Genomic DNA, 19,684 nt, shown 5'->3' with positions numbered 1-19,684 from the left:
TGATGCAATCTTGTGGGGCAGACATATTAGTGGGGTTTAAGCTGGAATGTTTGGATTAGGTTGTTTGCATGGAAGTGCATCCTACCCAACTGTGGGTGATGACTCTGATTGGATAATTTCCATGGAGGGGTTGGCCCACCCATTCAGGGTGGGTCTGAATTAAATTACTGGAGCACTATATAAGATCAGATAGAAGGAAAGAGCTTGCTACAGCCAAAAGGGACTCTTTGAAGAAAGCACAGGAGCTGCAGATGAGAGACAGTTTGAAGATGGCCATTGAAAGCAGACTCTTGTTCTAGAGAAGCTAAGAGAGGACAAATACCCCAAGTGAAACTAAGAGTGACATTTGGAACTGCAGCCTAGAGAGGAACATCCTAGGAGAAAGCCATTTTGAAATCAGAACTTAGGAGCAGACACCAGCCACGTGCCTTCCCAGCTAACAGAAGTTTTCCGGACAACATTGGCCATCCTCCAGTGAAGGTACCCGATTGCTGATGTGTTACCTTGGACGTTTTATGGCCTTAAGACTGTAACTGTGTAACCAAATAAACCCCCTTTTATAAAAGCCAGTCCATCTCTGGTGTTTTGCATTCTGGCAGCATTAGCAAACTAGAACACTCTCTAATATTATTTTAATGGATTCAGAGATTTATTAGTGAATAAACAAGAAGAATATGGTCTGCCTTCAATCTCCATGGATTTTTCTATTCCAGACACTTCAGATACTAAGAATTATACATCATGTGATATTTGATTTCTTGTTTCTTTCATTTAGAACTAAGTTTTCTGGGTTCATTCAAGTGATAGCATTCATCAGTATCAATACTTCATTCCTTTTTATGACTGAATAATATTCTGTTGTATGGATATGCCACAATTTGCTTATTCAATCATTGTGGATTGCTATTTGGGTTGTTTCTACTTTTGGAGATAGTGAATAGTGCAGCTATGAACATTTGTGCCTGATATCTGCTTGAGTATTTTTAATTATTTTCAGAATATACATAAGAGTGGATTTGTTGGGCATATGCTAATTCTATGTTTAATTTTTGAGGAAATACCACACTGTTTTCCACAGTGGTTGCATCATGTACATTCCCACAAGAAATGTAGAAGTGTTTCTATTTTTCCATATCTTACCAAATATTTATTTTATGTATTATTTACTAAAGCCAGCTTATTGATGTGTAGTGGTATTTTACTGTGGCTTTCATTTTATTTCCTTAATAACCGATGATGTACATTGTTTCATGTACTGGTTTGTCATTTGTATAACTTTTTTGTAAAAAGGTCCATTAAAATCCTTTTTTTCTTTTGGTGTTGAATTGTAACATTTCTTTATATAATCCATAAGCTAAACATTATCATTTGAAAAAATTTTCTCCCATTATGTAGTTTGTGTTCCCTTTCATCATAATGGCCTATGATGCACAAGGGTTTTTATTTCTGCAGCTTAATTTCTCTCTCTATTTTTTTTGGTACTTGTACTTTAGGTGTCAAATGTAAAAATCCATTGTTCGTTCAGATTATTTCTATGATTTTTTCTGAGTTTCTTTAATTTTATCTCTTATATTTAGGCCATTGATCCATTATGAATTAATTTTTGCATGTAAAATGAATTAGAAAATCAACTTCAGTTTACACACGTAGTGATCCAGTTGTCCCAGCATTATATGCTTCTGTTATAATTTGCCAAGTTACAGCATTGCTGGAATTCCTCACAGTTGTTTGGCTCTTTTGTAAAGATGAAATCTTTTTTGTATTTATGATAATTCTTCTGTTTCAGCTCATTATTGGAATGTATGGTTTTAGCACTGTAAGATATTATTCAATTTTCAAGGAAATAAAAGAGAAAATGCACTTTAAGTGTACTAAATATATACTTTTCTAGATTAGAAAATGTCTAGGGAGATTACAATAACAACAATAAAACATGTGGGCAAAGGACAATCACTATCATGCTAGTATTTTTTTATACTTTATCTTTTCCCAGCAATCTTATTTAACAGATCAAAATTTTTTCTTAACACACATAGTATGCCAAAGCAAGAAAGATACTGAAAACTGAGTATGATTTGCTTTCTTTAAATTATACTACATTCTTGAGAATTTTCTCCTGTTTAATTATTTCACTAAGATGAAGAAAACAGGAAATATAGGAAAATACATTATTTGTTGTTTGTTTGAACCAGAGAAGATTTTGAAATGATGTAAATATTCATCCCCAAAGTTTTGTAGGGACTAAATGTAAAATAAATAGATAAGTTAATGTCAACAGAATGTATATTAACTCAGTAGAATTCTACTCACCATCCTTTCATATATCTCTATTAATGAAACTCCTAATTCCCATACAGTGGCTTTACTGAGTTATTTGGGTTCTATGCAATGAAAATATTTACCTTAGGGCAATTTGTCCTTTTAGATGCTGTTATTCCTTCTTTAGCAGTATAACATTCTCAAAACCCATTAAAAATAATATTAGTGAATGCACCAATATTACCTCCTCATTTTTACAACAGTTTTTATTCATCATATTATCTATGAATAATCACCTTTAATAAATCCTTTAGTCCTTCTATTCAAATAACCTAAGGATCTTTCTTTTTATTCTTTCCTTTATGCTCCATGTTCTCTGTATTTATTCTCTTTTGATTGATTCATTTCTGAACTAACTACTATACATGCACCTGAAATATGGCCATAAAAGCAGCATGTAGGGCAACAGGTGTTTTAGAAGGAAGTAAATCAAATCAAATGCTAATATATCAAAATTGTCAGTCTATTTCATGCATATCAGTGTACAGCACAAATAGAAATGACTGATAACAGGAGGACAAATAAATTCTTCATGGTGTCAACAGGAGACACGGAAAACTCTTTGTCTCAAACTTTTTATACACTATTGTATCTGACTTAGAAAATATTCTGAAAACAAGATTGAGAAGATCCTTGTCCTTAACAAAACTGGCAGAAACAAACACATGGTTACTGATAGAGAGTAATAAGTGTTTCCATTGTTCACTATCAGCAGCACAAACTACAAAGATCCAGGACACATGCTCAACTCATAGTATTTAATGTTTTAAAACCTTGTACTGCAAGAGTGAATCACATTTAATAGTGTGCATGATGAATGAATGTGTGGTATAAGATGGGATCAGTTGTCAGAGCTCATAAGAGTATCTACAATCAGAAACCTGGGGTCAAGGAAATTTCCAAAATCTGGTGCAAACAGAATCAAAGACAATTGTTACTCACTCACTGTGGAGTGAGTTGTTACAACGGTGCATCCTGGGAACACAGGTCCAGGGAACCACAGAATCTTTCAGCAAACCTTTTATTTTACAGAATAAAAAGTCCGGAAAAGGCAAATCTACCTGCCATTTATATAGCACAAAAGCTTCAAAGCAGCAGGGGAAGGAGTCCCATCATGGCCTGTCTCCTGAGGTGGCCCCCTAACTGCTCGGGGTCAGGGTTGGCAGATGGCAGCTCTGCACACCCCACTTTGTGGTAGAGAAAACATTCTATACTGTTTGGGTGGTTTTTATCTACCATGGGTGAGGAGGGGACCCTGTGACTGAGAATGTCTGTTCTGATTAGCATCTGGGGCTGCTTTTCCCAGTTTCTAGGTTTCAGGTCTGGCTGGGCCTTTTTGTTAGACCAGGTTATGGAAAAGCACACAATAGAAAAAGAGGCAGAGGTAGTGGGTGGCTGCTTAACATGTGTTTGTGACTTCACCAGAGAAGGAGGTGGGGTTCAGTGAGGTCTGGGAGATGACCTCCTAACAGGTGTCTGTCATTTCCCTAACACTCACCTTTAATACAGTACTGGAATTATTTCCCCCAACTTTCTCTAACTTTTTTCTTGGGTAGGAAAAATTCATGGTTTCCATCTCCCACTGTGATGCTCCCTAAGGAAGTAGTGTATGATTCACTCTTATCCCCAAATCATCACTGATGTTTACAAAATTGCCTTCTTTCATCTGCTAATTATGTAGGGCACACTACATGTTTCAATATGCATTAAATATTAAATTAATTTTGAGAGGGTCATTGAAGAGCTTGAACCCATAAAATGACAAAAAATTGGAGGGTCTCAAAATGAAGGAAAGAATACTTGTTCTTTAAAAATTCTGTGATCATTTTTTATTCCTGTCCCTTTAATTATGTTTTATTTGCTCTCAGTTTTACCTCTATCATATACTTATTTGTGTTATATAAAACATATATATTAATTAAGCAATATAATGATGATGTTTTAAAAATGCCTATAAGACTGTAGCCTCAAAAAAATGTGAAAAATATTTGTAAAAACTAATATAAATAAAAATGGACAGAGGTTATATTTTGCTAGGGCACTGCTGAGTAGTAGAATGCACATGGAAGTGACGCAAAATCCTGATATTTTGCTATGGCTTTGCCACAGACTAAAAATGTAACCTTGCAAATGTCAGTGAAACAATGTAGATACTGGTAAAATCTGACATCAGTTGAAAATTTCTTTTTACCTGTAATGATTCCCACATATGCTTCTTAATATGGTATAGTGAGAAAAATTTATCAATACTTTTTCACCCTTTTAGATTCTCCCTTAGGAGATGCTAGGTAATTTGCTGATTAACCTTGAAGAATTTGCACATTTCATAAAATGCCCTGGGGTATCTACTAACTGTTCAGGACAATTTATGCACACTAAAGAGCAAATATTTGTTTATATGTTTATGCATTTATTTATTTGTTCATTCATTTTTTTTCATGAGTTCCTATATTTTACTTTTGGTTAACTTTACCTTTTATCTCTTTATGCTTGAATTTTTCTTAGTGAATTTCTTGGTCCCTACATATATGGAAATAAATAATACTCATATTTTTAGGGTCTTAACCTAAAGCACAGATTGACTTTATTGACATAAACACACTTAGTGGGCCTAAAATTTTCTTTACTTCATCTTGCTCTAGATTATTACTTAACTTTCTGACACATTAATCTATAATATATTAGATTATATTGATCTTCATAGTATCCAATAAAATCAGTTATGTACCAGTTCTTGAATTTTAATTTTTTATATTCTACAAAAATTATTAAAATTTTGTGATGTAACTTATATGTCTACCTAATAATGACATAGAGAGACTGACTTTCCAATATATTAAAACTTTTACCTCTCAATATGGTGTTTTCTTCTTGTTTCATCATGTGATAAATAATCAGAAGACAACAAGATTTTGTTTATAAGTACAGTAGTGGTAATTGGGTTATATTTATATTCAGTTTGTTTCCACAAATTTTGATATTAGAATATTTTACCTTCTTTCATTAAAAAAGTTATAAATATTCACTGAAGATAGTTTAGGGAGGTCCTATAAACAAAAGAAAGTAAAATAAAACTGAGAAATTTCTACAAATTTCAGCTTGGACCAATAACTAATATTAACATTTCACTGTAACTCTCTCCAAAATACTGCTTTTCCTTGAGTTAAAAAATATTTTTATAGTCACATATCCTTAGCTCATATTTATATATATATATGTTATATAATTTTATCTTAAAATTAAAAACAGTTCTGTATGATCCATTTAGTAACATTTATACTGTCTTGACCATATACCATACATTTTTTTTTTCTTTTTTCAAAGGAGTTGCATTAATTCAACATTTATTGACTATGCTGATAATTCTATTCCATGATGGTGGATCAAGCAAACCATCCAGACTCTAAATCATATAAATGAATGCCTATGAATATTATAAAGACTATAAAACAAAAAGTACATGGGGAAATTTAAGTAGGCACATGGAGCAACTATATGCAGTACATGTCAAATTTACAAAATAGTACATATTATACCCCACTCTCACTAGAAATACAGCATAGACTAAACCATGGGATTATCTCTTTTCACTTCCTCCAAGTAAGATTATCAAATCAATGCTAACAAAGGATCCTAATCAAAATAAGGTACATACTCTTGTGAACCCAACTTGAGAAATTTTGCCACATCAGGAAACACAGGAAACATAATTCATCATAGAAAAACACTGTTGTGCAAAGATTTAAAAAAAAAAAAAAAAACTAGAGAAAGACTTTATTAAAAAAAATACTGTTTTCAAGAGAGATAAGGATGGGTAACAATACATGCAACAAAACAGAAAGATAGAAACCAAGATTAAAAATTTTGTGATCATTTTTTATTCCTGTCCCTTTAATTATGTTTTATTTGTGTGTGTGTGTGTGTTTGTGTGTGTGTACATATAGATAGTCTTGACCATATACCATACTTTTTATATATATATACACACACACATATACATACATATGTAAATAATCCGAGATTTTTATAAGAATTTTCTCACATTACCATGGGAATGAGCAAGTACAAATTCTGTTGAGCAGGCTGCAATCTGGGAATTCCGATCAAGGTTTTTGATGAATTTCCCAGGAGAAGCAGCTGGCTGAAATAGAGATGGAAGTTCTTTCTTCTGACTGCTGAGATTACCACTTCTTCTTTTAAGACCTTCAACTGGTTGAATAAGACTTCTCTCATTGCTGCCTGCAATCTCTTCAGGTGACTGTAGATGTAATCAGCCATAGATGCGATCAACTTACTGATGACTGAAGTCCATGAAATATCCACACAATAACACTTAGGCCAGTGTTTGCTTGACCAGACAACTGGACACCATAACCTGGCCAAGGTGACAAATGAACTTAACCACCACACCCAGGTTACCCACCATTCAGACCATGCAAAAAATGAGGAAGAAACCAGAGTAGGAGGTCTGCAGTTCAGGGCAAAATGTGATTCCCACTAGAAGGAACTCATTTGACGTTGTTAAATTTGCTTGTCTATCTAGTCCACTTTGAAACTATACTGAGAAAGGAAATAAAAATGATCATTTACTCTCACTATATGTGTAATGTTTACAATAACATAATATACTATATTTTTGCATAAAATATCTTCAGAGTTTTGATAAAATTTCCTCCTCTTATATTGAATGTAGGAAAAAAGGCTTTTTTTGTGAATTTGTAACATCATCAAAGTTAATTATAGATCATATTTGTAATGTTATATAAGTAATATTAAGTAAACATGATATTTGAGGGAAGGGCATAGTTACTGCAATATAGGCTGATATAAGTATATCATGAATAGGATGATTATGTTATGATTATGTTATATGTCCTGTACAAGTAGATTAATTTTCCAATCCTAGGTCATATACTTTTTTCTACAATGGATAACTTTTTTATCAGAGGTCAAAGTTCATTCTTGTATTTATTTTTTATCATGTAGTCCATTATTCCAGAAACATTCACATATTTTCTAAAGGAAAAAAAAAAAAAAAAAAACTTGTTCTTTCATATCCTAGAAGAGAATTAAGGTGTTTTATCCTTGGGACATCCCCTGTGGACTTCAAGAATAATTCAAGAACTAATAGAAGAATCCAACTGATTAATATTCAGAGCATACTTAAATTGAGTTATCAATTCAGTTCCTCAAGTAAGAGTAAAGAGTTTTTTTTCTCTTCACATACAAAATATTTTAGAAACTGTAATCAGAAATCTCAACTATGTAATTAACAATATGTACTTTGGCATTTAAATTTGATGTAGTTGATTCTAGTTAACTCAGTTTTGTACTAAAGTTTGAATTGCATTCCTTTCAGGGAACATATAGGGAAAAAATGGAAGAACTTGCTACATATTTAGATATATAGAGCTCTAAAGAGAAATTCGTTTTTACTTTCTTGATGGGATATAGTAGTCAGAATAGGGACAGTAGAAATAAGACACTTTACTAAACAGAATATTAGCTTACAACCAGCCATTGACTATATCTACTTTGAGCTGTTTTTTTCTTTCTGATGGTGGAATAAAAATTAATTTTAAATTTATTTTACTAGTTAGCTAATCAATCTACAAGTCACTTTAGTTGTATTGTTTGTTTTTTTATTTACCTTTTTTGTGGCTATTTGGACCATATAAATATATATATTCTACTTTAGTTAGCAGATGGACATGATGTCTTCTAATGACATAATAGTTGAGCATTGTACAGTACATCTTATGAAGACTTGTAATGATGGCTAGTATCCTAGAGCTGGGGAGCCACTGAGGGTTTTAGTGATTATGAAACAGTGGCAAAATGGTGGTATTAGATAAGCTGCTCCCTAAACCCAAAGAACAAGGTTCAGGAGCACTAGTCTTCAGTCAGATGACAAGGGTATGGGACATTTTGGAAGATTATTGCCTGTGGAGAAATTATGAATATCGCAGATTGGATGGACAGACACCCCATGATGAGAGACAAGAGTCTATCAATGTGTACAATGAAACAAACAGCACAGGTTTTTTTTTTATCTCTGTTCTTTAGGTTTGAACCAATTCTTTTTTTTAATTCAATTTTATTGAGATTGTTCACATACCATAGAATCATCCAAAGTGTACAATCAATTGCCCACATTACCATCACACAGCTGTGCATCCATCATGACAAATTTTTTTTTTAATTTTTAGAACATTTTCATTACTCCAAAAAGAAATAAAAACAAAAAAGGAAATTCAAATCCTCCCATACCCTAACCACCCACCCTCAATTATTGACTCATTGTATTGGTACAGTACATTTGTTACTGTTGATGAAAGAATGTTAAAATACTACTAACTGTAGTACACAGTTTGTAATAGGTATATTTTCCCCCTATATACCCCTCTATTATTAACTTCTAGTTATAGTGTCATACATTTGTTCTAGTTCATGAAAGTGATTTCTAATATTTGTACAGTTAATCACAGACATTGTCCAGCACAAGATTCACTTTTATACATTCCCGTCTTTTAACCTCCAACTTTCCTTTTGGTGACATACATGACTCTGAGATACTCCTGTCCACCACATACACACACCATTCAGCACTGTTAGTTATTCTCACAACAATGTAATACCTTCACCTCTGTTCATTTCCAAACACTTAAGTTGAACCTAGTTAAACATTCTGCTCATAATAAGCAACCATTCCTCATTCTTTAACCTCATTCTATATCCTGGTAACCTATATTTCCTATCTGAGTTTACATATTATAATTAATTCATATCAGTGCAGCATCATTTCTTTTTAAGTCAAGCAAGTGTGCTGGAGATCTTGTCATTGATCTTGCTACTGCTGATATAGTGATTTTGTATGATTCAGATTTGATCTGCAAGTAGATCTTCAGGCTATGGGCAGAGCACAGAGAATCAGACAAACCAAGACAGAGTTTTCTGCTTTGTCACTGGCAATACTGTAGAAAACAGAATAGTGGAACATGCTGAGATGTACTCAGACTGAATTCAATAGTCATTCAACAAGTAAGACTTGCAGATCAGAATGTGAACAAAATTGGGAAAGATGAAATGCTTCAAATGATGCGACAGGGTGCAACAATGTATTTGCTTCAAAGGAAAGTGAGATTACTGATGAGGATATTGATGGTGTTTTGAAAAGAGGTGCAAATAAGACTGCAGAGATGAATGAAAAGGTCCCCAAATGCGTAAAAACTTACTTGGAAACTTTACAGTGGATACAGAGTTGAGTGTTTATAACTTGGAAGGAAAAGACTACAGAGAAAAATAAAAGATTGCATTCACAAGGTGGATTGAACCACCTAAAGGAGAAAGAAAAGCCAGCTATGCTGTTGATGCACAATTTCAGGGAAGCTCTTTGCATCAATGAACCAAAAGCACCTAAGTCTCCTCAACCCCCCAAACAAACCAATGTTCAGAATTTCCAGTTCTTCCTCCACATTTATCTGAATTACTATATTACAGAAAAACTCATGGATATAAGGTGCCTCAAAATCCTGGCCTACCAAATGCAGCACAGGCACAAACAGAAGAGCAGCTTAAAATTGATGAAGGTGAACCCTTAATGAAGACTTAGAGAAAAAAAAAGAAGCTGTTAACACAGGGATTTACCAATTGGAATAAAAGAGGATTTTAACCAGTTTATCAAAGCTAATGAGAAGTGGGGTCATGATGATATAGAAAATATTCAAGAGAAGTGGAAGGAAAAACTCTGTGAAAGTCATTGAATATTCAGCTGTGTTCTGGGAAAGATGCAAGGAACTCCAGGACATAGAGAAGATTATGGCTCAGAATGAAAGAGGAGAAGCAAGAATTCAGAGAAGAATTAGTATCAAAAAAGCACATGAGATGTGCGGGGGCAAGATGGCAGACTGGTGAGCTGTATGTTTTAGTTACTCCTCCAGGAAAGTAGGTAAAAAGCCAGGAACTGCGTGGACTGGACACCACAGAGCAATCTGTCTTTGGGCATACTTCATACAACACTCATGAAAACGTGGAACTGCTGAGATCACCGAAATCTGTAAGTTTTTGCGGCCAGGGGACCCGCGCCCCTCCCTGCCAGGCTCAGTCCCGGGGGAGGAGGGGCTGTCAGCTCCAGGAAGGAGAAGGGAGAATTGCAGTGGCTGCTCTCATCGGAAACTCATTCTACTGATTCAAACTCCAACCATAGATAGACTGAGGCCAGACACCAGAGACTCTGAGAGCAGCCAGCCCAGCAGAGAGGAGACGGGCATAGAAGGAAAACAACACGAGAAGCTCCAAAGTAAAAGCAGAGGATTTTTGGAGTTCTGGTGAACACAGAAAGGGGAAGGGCGGAGATCAGGCCTTGAGGCGCATATGCAAATCCCGAAGCAAGGCTGATCTCTCTGCCCAGGGCACCTTTCCTTAATGGCCCTGGTTGCTTTGTCTATTAGCATTTCAATAACCCATTAGATCTCTGAGGAGGGCCGTTTTTTTTTTTTTTTTTTTTTTTTTAAATCCTTTTTGCTTTTTCTAAAACAATTACTCTAAGAAGCTCAATACAGAAAGCTTCAAAGAATTGAAATTTGGGCACGTCAAGTCAAGAGCAGAAATAAGAGAGCTCTGAGACAAAAGGCAATAATCCAGTGGCTGAGAAAATTCACTAAACAACACAACTTCCCAAGAAAAGGGGGGTGTCCGCTCACAGCCACCATCCTGGTGGACAGGAAACACTCCTGCCCATCGCCAGCCCCATAGCCCAGAGCTGCCCCAGACAACCCAGTGTGACGGAAGTGCTTCAAATAACAGGCACACACCACAAAACTGGGCGTGGACATTAGCCTTCCCTGCAACCTCAGCTGAATGTCCCAGAGCTGGGAAGGGGGAGCAGTGTGAATTAACAGAGCCCCATTCAGCCATCATTTGAGCAGACTGGGAGCCTCCCAACACAGCCCAGCAGCCCAGAACTGCCCTGGGGGGACGGCACTCACCTGTGACATAGCACAGTCATCCCTCAACAGAGGACCCGGGGTGCACAGCCTGGAAGAGGGGCCCACTTGTAAGTCTCAGGAGCCATACGCCAATACCAAAGACTTGTGGGTCAGTGGCAGAGACAAACTGTGGCAGGACTGAACTGAAGGATTAGACTATTGCAGTAGCTTTAAAACTCTAGGATCATCAGGGAGATTTGATTGTTAGGGCCACCCCCCCTCCCCGACTGCCCAGAAACACGCCCCACATACAGGGCAGGCAACACCAACTACACACGCAAGCTTGGGACACCAATTGGGCCCCACAAGACTCACTCCCCCACTCACCAAAAAGGCTAAGCAGGGGAGATCTGGCTTGTGGAGAACAGGTGGCTCGTGGACGCCACCTGCTGGTTAGTTAGAGAAAGTGTACTCCACGAAGCTGTAGATCTGATAAATTAGAGATAAGGACTTCAACTGGTCTACAAACCCTAAAAGAACCCTATCAAGGACAGCAAATGCCACGAGGCCAAAAACAACAGAAAATTATAAAGCATATGAAAAAACCAGACGATATGGATAACCCAAGCCCAAGCACCCAAATCAAAAGACCAGAAGAGACACACCTAGAGCAGCTACTCAAAGAACTAAAGATGAACAATGAGACCCTAGTACGGGATATGAAGGAAATCAAGAAGACCCTAGAAGAGCATAAAGAAGACATTGCAAGACTAAATAAAAAAATGGATGATCTTATGGAAATTAAAGAAACTGTTGACCAAATTAAAAAGATTCTGGACACTCATAGTACAAGACTAGAGGAAGTTGAACAACGAATCAGTGACCTGGAAGATGACAGAATGGAAAATGAAAGCATAAAAGAAAGAATGGGGAAAAAAATTGAAAAACTCGAAATGGACCTCAGGGATATGATAGATAATATGAAGCGTCCGAATATAAGACTCATTGGTGTCCCAGAAGGGGAAGAAAAGGGTAAAGGTCTAGGAAGAGTATTCAAAGAAATTGTTGGGGAAAACTTCCCAAATCTTCTAAACAACATAAATACACAAATCATAAATGCTCAGCGAACTCCAAATAGAATAAATCCAAAAAAACCCACTCCGAGACATATACTGATCACACTGTCAAACATAGAAGAGAAGGAGCAAGTTCTGAAAGCAGCAAGAGAAAAGCAATTCACCACATACAAAGGAAACAGCATAAGACTAAGTAGTGACTACTCAGCAGCCACCATGGAGGCGAGAAGGCAATGGCCAGATATATTTAAAATTCTGAGAGAGAGGAATTTCCAGCCAAGAATACTTTATCCAGCAAAGCTCTCCTTCAAATTTGAGGGAGAGCTTAAATTTTTCACAGACAAAGAAATGCTGAGAGAATTTGCTAACAAGAGACCTGCCCTACTGGAGATACTAAAGGGAGCCCTACAGACAGAGAAACAAAGACAGGACAGAGAGACTTGGAGAAAGGTTCAGTACTAAAGAGATTCGGTATGGGTACAATAAAGGATATTAATAGAGAGAGGGAAAAATATGGCAAACATAATCCAAAGGATAAGATGGCCGATTCAAGAAATGCCTTCACGGTTTTAACGTTGAATGTAAATGGATTAAACTCCCCAATTAAAAGATATAGATTCGCAGAATGGATCAAAAAAAATGAACCATCAATATGTTGCATACAAGAGACTCATCTTAGACACAGGGACACAAAGAAATTGAAAGTGAAAGGATGGAAAAAAATATTTCATGCAAGCTACAGCCAAAAGAAAGCAGGTGTAGCAATATTAATCTCAGATAAAATAGACTTCAAATGCAGGGATGTTTTGAGAGACAAAGAAGGCCACTACATACTAATAAAAGGGGCAATTCAGCAAGAAGAAATAACAATCGTAAATGTCTATGCACCCAATCAAGGTGCCACAAAATACATGAGAGAAACACTGGCAAAACTAAAGGAAGCAATTGATGTTTCCACAATAATTGTGGGAGACTTCAACACATCACTCTCTCCTATAGATAGATCAACCAGACAGAAGACCAATAAGGAAATTGAAAACCTAAACAATCTGATAAATGAATTAGATTTAACAGACATCTACAGGACATTACATCCCAAATCACCAGGATACACATACTTTTCTAGTGCTCACGGAACTTTCTCCAGAATAGATCATATGCTGGGACATAAAACAAGCCTCAATAAATTTAAAAAGATTGAAATCATTCAAAGCACATTCTCTGACCACAATGGAATACAATTAGAAGTCAATAACCATCAGAGACTTAGAAAATTCACAAATACCTGGAGGTTAAACAACACACTCCTAAACAATCAGTGGGTTAAAGAAGAAATAGCAAGAGAAATTGCTAAATATATAGAGACGAATGAAAATGAGAACACAACATACCAAAACCTATGGGATGCAGCAAAAGCAGTGCTAAGGGGGAAATTTATAGCACTAAACGCATATATTAAAAAGGAAGAAAGAGCCAAAATCAAAGAACTAATGGATCAACTGAAGAAGCTAGAAAATGAACAGCAAACCAATCCTAAACCAAGTAGAAGAAAAGAAATAACAAGGATTAAAGCAGAAATAAATGACATAGAGAACAAAAAAACAATAGAAAGGATAAATATCACCAAAAGTTGGTTCTTTGAGAAGATCAACAAGATTGACAAGCCCCTAGCTAGACTGACAAAATCAAAAAGAGAGAAGACCCATATAAACAAAATAATGAATGAAAAAGGTGACATAACTGCAGATCCTGAAGAAATTAAAAAAATTATAAGAGGATATTATGAACAACTGTATGGCAACAAACTGGATAATGTAGAAGAAATGGACAATTTCCTGGAAACATATGAACAACCTAGACTGACCAGAGAAGAAATAGAAGACCTCAACCAACCCATCACAAGCAAAGAGATCCAATCAGTCATCAAAAATCTTCCCACAAATAAATGCCCAGGGCCAGATGGCTTCACAGGGGAATTCTACCAAACTTTCCAGAAAGAACTGACACCAATATTACTCAAACTCTTTCAAAACATTGAAAAAAATGGAACACTACCTAACTCATTTTATGAAGCTAACATCAATCTAATACCAAAACCAGGCAAAGATGCTACAAAAAAGGAAAACTACCGGCCAATCTCCCTAATGAATATAGATGCAAAAATCCTCAACAAAATACTTGCAAATCGAATCCAAAGACACATTAAAAAAATCATACACCATGACCAAGTGGGGTTCATTCCAGGCATGCAAGGATGGTTCAACATCAGAAAAACAATCAATGTATTACAACACATTAAAAACTCGAAAGGGAAAAATCAATTGATCATCTCAATAGATGCTGAAAAAGCATTTGACAAAATCCAACATCCCTTTTTGATAAAAACACTTCAAAAGGTAGGAATTGAAGGAAACTTCCTCAACATGATAAAGAGCATATATGAAAAACCCACAGCCAGCATAGTACTCAATGGTGAGAGACTGAAAGCCTTCCCTCTAAGATCAGGAACAAGACAAGGATGCCCGCTGTCACCACTGTTATTCAACATTGTGCTGGAAGTGCTAGCCAGGGCAATCCGGCAAGACAAAGAAATAAAAGGCATCCAAATTGGAAAAGAAGAAGTAAAACTGTCATTGTTTGCAGATGATATGATCTTATATCTAGAAAACCCTGAGAAATCAACGATACACCTACTAGAGCTAATAAACAAATTTAGCAAAGTAGCGGGATACAAGATTAATGCACATAAGTCAGTAATGTTTCTATATGCTAGAAATGAACAAACTGAAGAGACACTCAAGAAAAAGATACCATTTTCAATAGCAACTAAAAAAATCAAGTACCTAGGAATAAACTTAACCAAAGATGTAAAAGACCTATACAAAGAAAACTACATAACTCTACTAAAAGAAATAGAAGGGGACCTTAAAAGATGGAAAAATATTCCATGTTCATGGATAGGAAGGCTAAATGTCATTAAGATGTCAATTCTACCCAAACTCATCTACAGATTCAATGCAATCCCAATCAAAATTCCAACAACCTACTTTGCAGACTTGGAAAAGCTAGTTATCAAATTTATTTGGAAAGGGAAGATGCCTCGAATTGCTAAAGACACTCTAAAAAAGAAAAACGAAGTGGGAGGACTTACACTCCCTGACTTTGAAGTTTATTATAAAGCCACAGTTGCCAAGACAGCATGGTACTGGCACAAAGATAGACATATAGATCAATGGAATCGAATTGAGAATTCAGAGATAGACCCTCAGATCTATGGCCGACTGATCTTTGATAAGGCCCCCAAAGTCACCGAACTGAGCCATAATGGTCTTTTCAACAAATGGGGCTGGGAGAGTTGGATATCCATATCCAAAAGAATGAAGGAGGACCCCTACCTCACCCCCTACACAAAAATTAACTCAAAATGGACCAAAGATCTCAATATAAAAGAAAGTACCATAAAACTCCTAGAAGATAATGTAGGAAAACATCTTCAAGACCTTGTATTAGGAGGCCACTTCCTAGACTTTACACCCAAAGCACAAGCAACAAAAGAGAAAATAGATAAATGGGAACTCCTCAAGCTTAGAAGTTTCTGCACCTCAAAGGAATTTCTCAAAAAGGTAAAGAGGCAGCCAACTCAATGGGAAAAAATTTTTGGAAACCATGTATCTGACAAAAGACTGATATCTTGCATATACAAAGAAATCCTACAACTCAATGACAATAGTACAGACAGCCCAATTATAAAATGGGCAAAAGATATGAAAAGACAGTTCTCTGAAGAGGAAATACAAATGACCAAGAAACACATGAAAAAATGTTCAGCTTCACTAGCTATTAGAGAGATGCAAATTAAGACCACAATGAGATACCATCTAACACCGGTTAGAATGGCTGCCATTAAACAAACAGGAAACTACAAATGCTGGAGGGGATGTGGAGAAATTGGAACTCTTATTCATTGTTGGTGGGACTGTATAATGGTTCAGCCACTCTGGAAGTCAGTCTGGCAGTTCCTTAGAAAACTAGATATAGAGCTACCATTCGATCCAGCGATTGCACTCCTCGGTATATACCCGGAAGATCGGAAAGCAGTGACACGAACAGATATCTGCACGCCAATGTTCATAGCAGCATTATTCACAATTGCCAAGAGATGGAAACAACCCAAATGTCCTTCAACAGATGAGTGGATAAATAAAATGTGGTATATACACACGATGGAATACTACGCGGCAGTAAGAAGGAACGATCTGGTGAAACATATGACAACATGGATGAACCTTGAAGACATAATGCTGAGCGAAATAAGCCAGGCACAAAAAGAGAAATATTATATGCTACCACTAATGTGAACTTTGAAAAATGTAAAACAAATGGTTTATAATGTAGAATGTAGGGGAACTAGCAGTAGAGAGCAATTAAGGAAGGGGGAACAATAATCCAGGAAGAACAGATAAGCTATTTAACGTTCTGGGGATGCCCAGAAATGACTATGGTCTGTTAATTTCTGATGGTTGTAGTAGGAACAAGTTCACTGAAATGTTGCTATATTATGTAACTTTCTTGGGGTAAAGTAGGAACATGTTGGAAGTTAAGCAGTTATCTTAGGTTAGTTGTCTTTTTCTTACTCCCTTGCTATGGTCTCTTTGAAATGCTCTTTTATTGTATGTTTGTTTTCTTTTTAACTTTTTTTTTCATACAGGTGATTTGAAAAAAGAAGGGAAAGTTAAAAAAAAAAAAAAAGAAAAAAGAAAAAAGACAAACAAGGGGAAAAAAAAAAAAAAAAAGATGTAGTGCCCCCTTGAGGAGCCTGTGGAGAATGCAGGGGTATTCGCCTACCCCACCTCCATGGTTGCTAACATGACCACAGACATAGGGGACTGGTGGTTTGATGGGTTGAGCCCTCTACCATAAGTTTTACCCTTGGGAAGACGGTTGCTGCAAAGGAGAGGCTAGGCCTCCCTGTATTTGTGCCTAAGAGTCTCCTCCTGAATGCCTCTTTGTTGCTCAGATGTGGCCCTCTCTCTCTGGCTAAGCCAACTTGAAAGGTGAAATCACTGCCCTCCCCCCTACGTGGGATCAGACACCCAGGGAAGTGAATCTCCCTGGCAACGTGGAATATGACTCCCAGGGAGGAATGTAGACCTGGCACCGTGGGACGGAGAACATCTTCTTGACCAAAAGGGGGATGAGAAAGGAAATGAAATAAGCTTCAGTGGCAGAGAGATTCCAAAAGGAGCCGAGAGGTCACTCTGGTGGGCACTCTTATGCACACTTTAGACAACCCTTTTTAGGTTCTAAAGAATTGGGGTAGCTGGTGGTGGATACCTGAAACTATCAAACTACAACCCAGAACCCATGAATCTCGAAGACAGTTGTATAAAAATGTAGCTTATGAGGGGTGACAGTGGGATTGGGAATGCCATAAGGACCAAACTCCACTTTGTCTAGTTTATGGATGGATGTGTAGAAAAGTAGGGGAAGCAAACAAACAGACAAAGGTACCCAGTGTTCTTTTTTACTTCAATTGCTCTTTTTCACTCTAATTATTATTCTTGTTATTTTTGTGTGTGTGCTAATGAAGGTGTCAGGGATTGATTTAGGTGATGAATGTACAACTATGTAATGGTACTGTAAACAATCGAAAGTACAATTTGTTTTGTATGACTGCGTGGTATGTGAATATATCTCAATAAAATGATGATTAAAAAAAAAGAAATGTAGGGGAGGGAAACAGACAGACAAAGGTACCCAGTGTTCTTTTTTACTTCAATTGCTCTTTTTCACTCTAATTATTATTCTTGTTATTTTTGTGTGTGTGCTAATGAAGGTGTCAGGGATTGATTTAGGTGATGAATGTACAACTATGTAATGGTACTGTAAACAATCGAAAGTACAATTTGTTTTGTATGACTGCGTGGTATGTGAATATATCTCAATAAAATGATGATTTAAAAAAAAAAAAAAAAAAAAAAAAAAGTGACGTGGTGATGTATTGAAAATGTTCCACCTAGGGAAGGAAACAAACAAACAGACAGACAGACAAGGGCACCCAGTGTTGTTTTTTACTTTAGTTGCTCTTTTTCACTTTAATTATTATTCTGGTTATTTTTGTGTGTGTGTGGTAATGAGGGTGTCGGGGAATGATTTTGGTGATGAATGTATAACTATGTAATGATACTGTGAACAATCGAATGTACGATTTGTTTTGTATGACTGTGTGGTATGTGAATATATCTCAATAAAATGAATATTAAAAAAAAAAAAAAAAAAAAAAGCACATGACACAAAGATGGGACAGTATGGAGCAACTTTTCATCAGCTGAGAATATCATATAGTACTAAAGGAAAAATCTATACTGAAGAAGATCATTTTCTCATTCGTATGCTTCACAAACTTGCATTTGACAAGGAAAATGTTTATGAAGAATTGCAACAATTTATTCATCACTCCTCAGTTTCGATTTGATTGGTTTCTTATGTCCAGAACTGCAGTGGAGCTCCAGAGGAGGTGTTAATATCTTAATTACCTTAATTGAAAGAGAAAACATGGGACTGGAAGAAAAGGGAAAGGTAGAGAAAAAGAAACCAGGACCAAAGCTCTCCACACAGAAACTTAAAATGTATGGAGCACCTGATGGGAGAGGAAGGAAAAAGAAGCTGAAACTATGAATACATACTTGTTTCATAATCACTAAATTTAAATCAGTAGTTCTTTAATTTGCAGGTCTTCATAAGATGTACTGTTAATGTCATTAAAAGACATCAGGCTCACCTGTTTACTAAAATATAGATATATATTATATAAATTATATAAATATAAATATATATATTATATATATAATATACATATGTATGCTCCAGATAGTCAGAAAAAAGGTAAATATTGTCAAATTGGATTTAAAACAGCAAGACCCAACTGTATGTTGCCTACAAGACACAATTTAAGTAAAAGGACCACAGATATGTTTTTTAAAGAGTGGAAAATATATGTCATGCTAATATCAGTAAACAGAAAGCTTGAATGGGTATATTAATGTCAGATTAATTTTATTTCAGAGAAAGAACATTATAGGGAAAAAAGAGGACATTTCATAATAATAAAGTGTTATATTATTGAAGAAGACATAATACTAAATGCACATGCTTCTAATAGCAGAGCTTCCAAAGACATAAATATGAAATCTGAGAGAACTGCAAGGTTAAATAGATGCCCAAAATGACAAACAGAAATTCCAGTACCTCTCTCTTGACAAGAGAGAGAAAACAGTCAGCAACTCAGAAAGATTTCAGTGGAGTTGCCCAGTGATATTAACCAACTTGATATAATCAAAATTTATAGAACACTCTACTCAA

At 35.9% G+C, this 19,684-nt stretch overlaps 1 pseudogene; it reads left to right on the top strand.

The window, feature by feature from the left end:
- The first annotated feature begins 5,890 nt into the window (after positions 1 to 5,890).
- On the top strand, positions 5,891 to 19,000 carry LOC119517262 (annotated as a pseudogene).
- The last annotated feature ends 684 nt before the right edge of the window (positions 19,001 to 19,684 follow it).

This window comes from Choloepus didactylus, chromosome 21 (assembly GCF_015220235.1).
Source record: "Choloepus didactylus isolate mChoDid1 chromosome 21, mChoDid1.pri, whole genome shotgun sequence".
NCBI lineage: Eukaryota > Metazoa > Chordata > Mammalia > Pilosa > Megalonychidae > Choloepus > Choloepus didactylus.
This window is presented reverse-complemented; position numbering and strand designations above follow the sequence as displayed.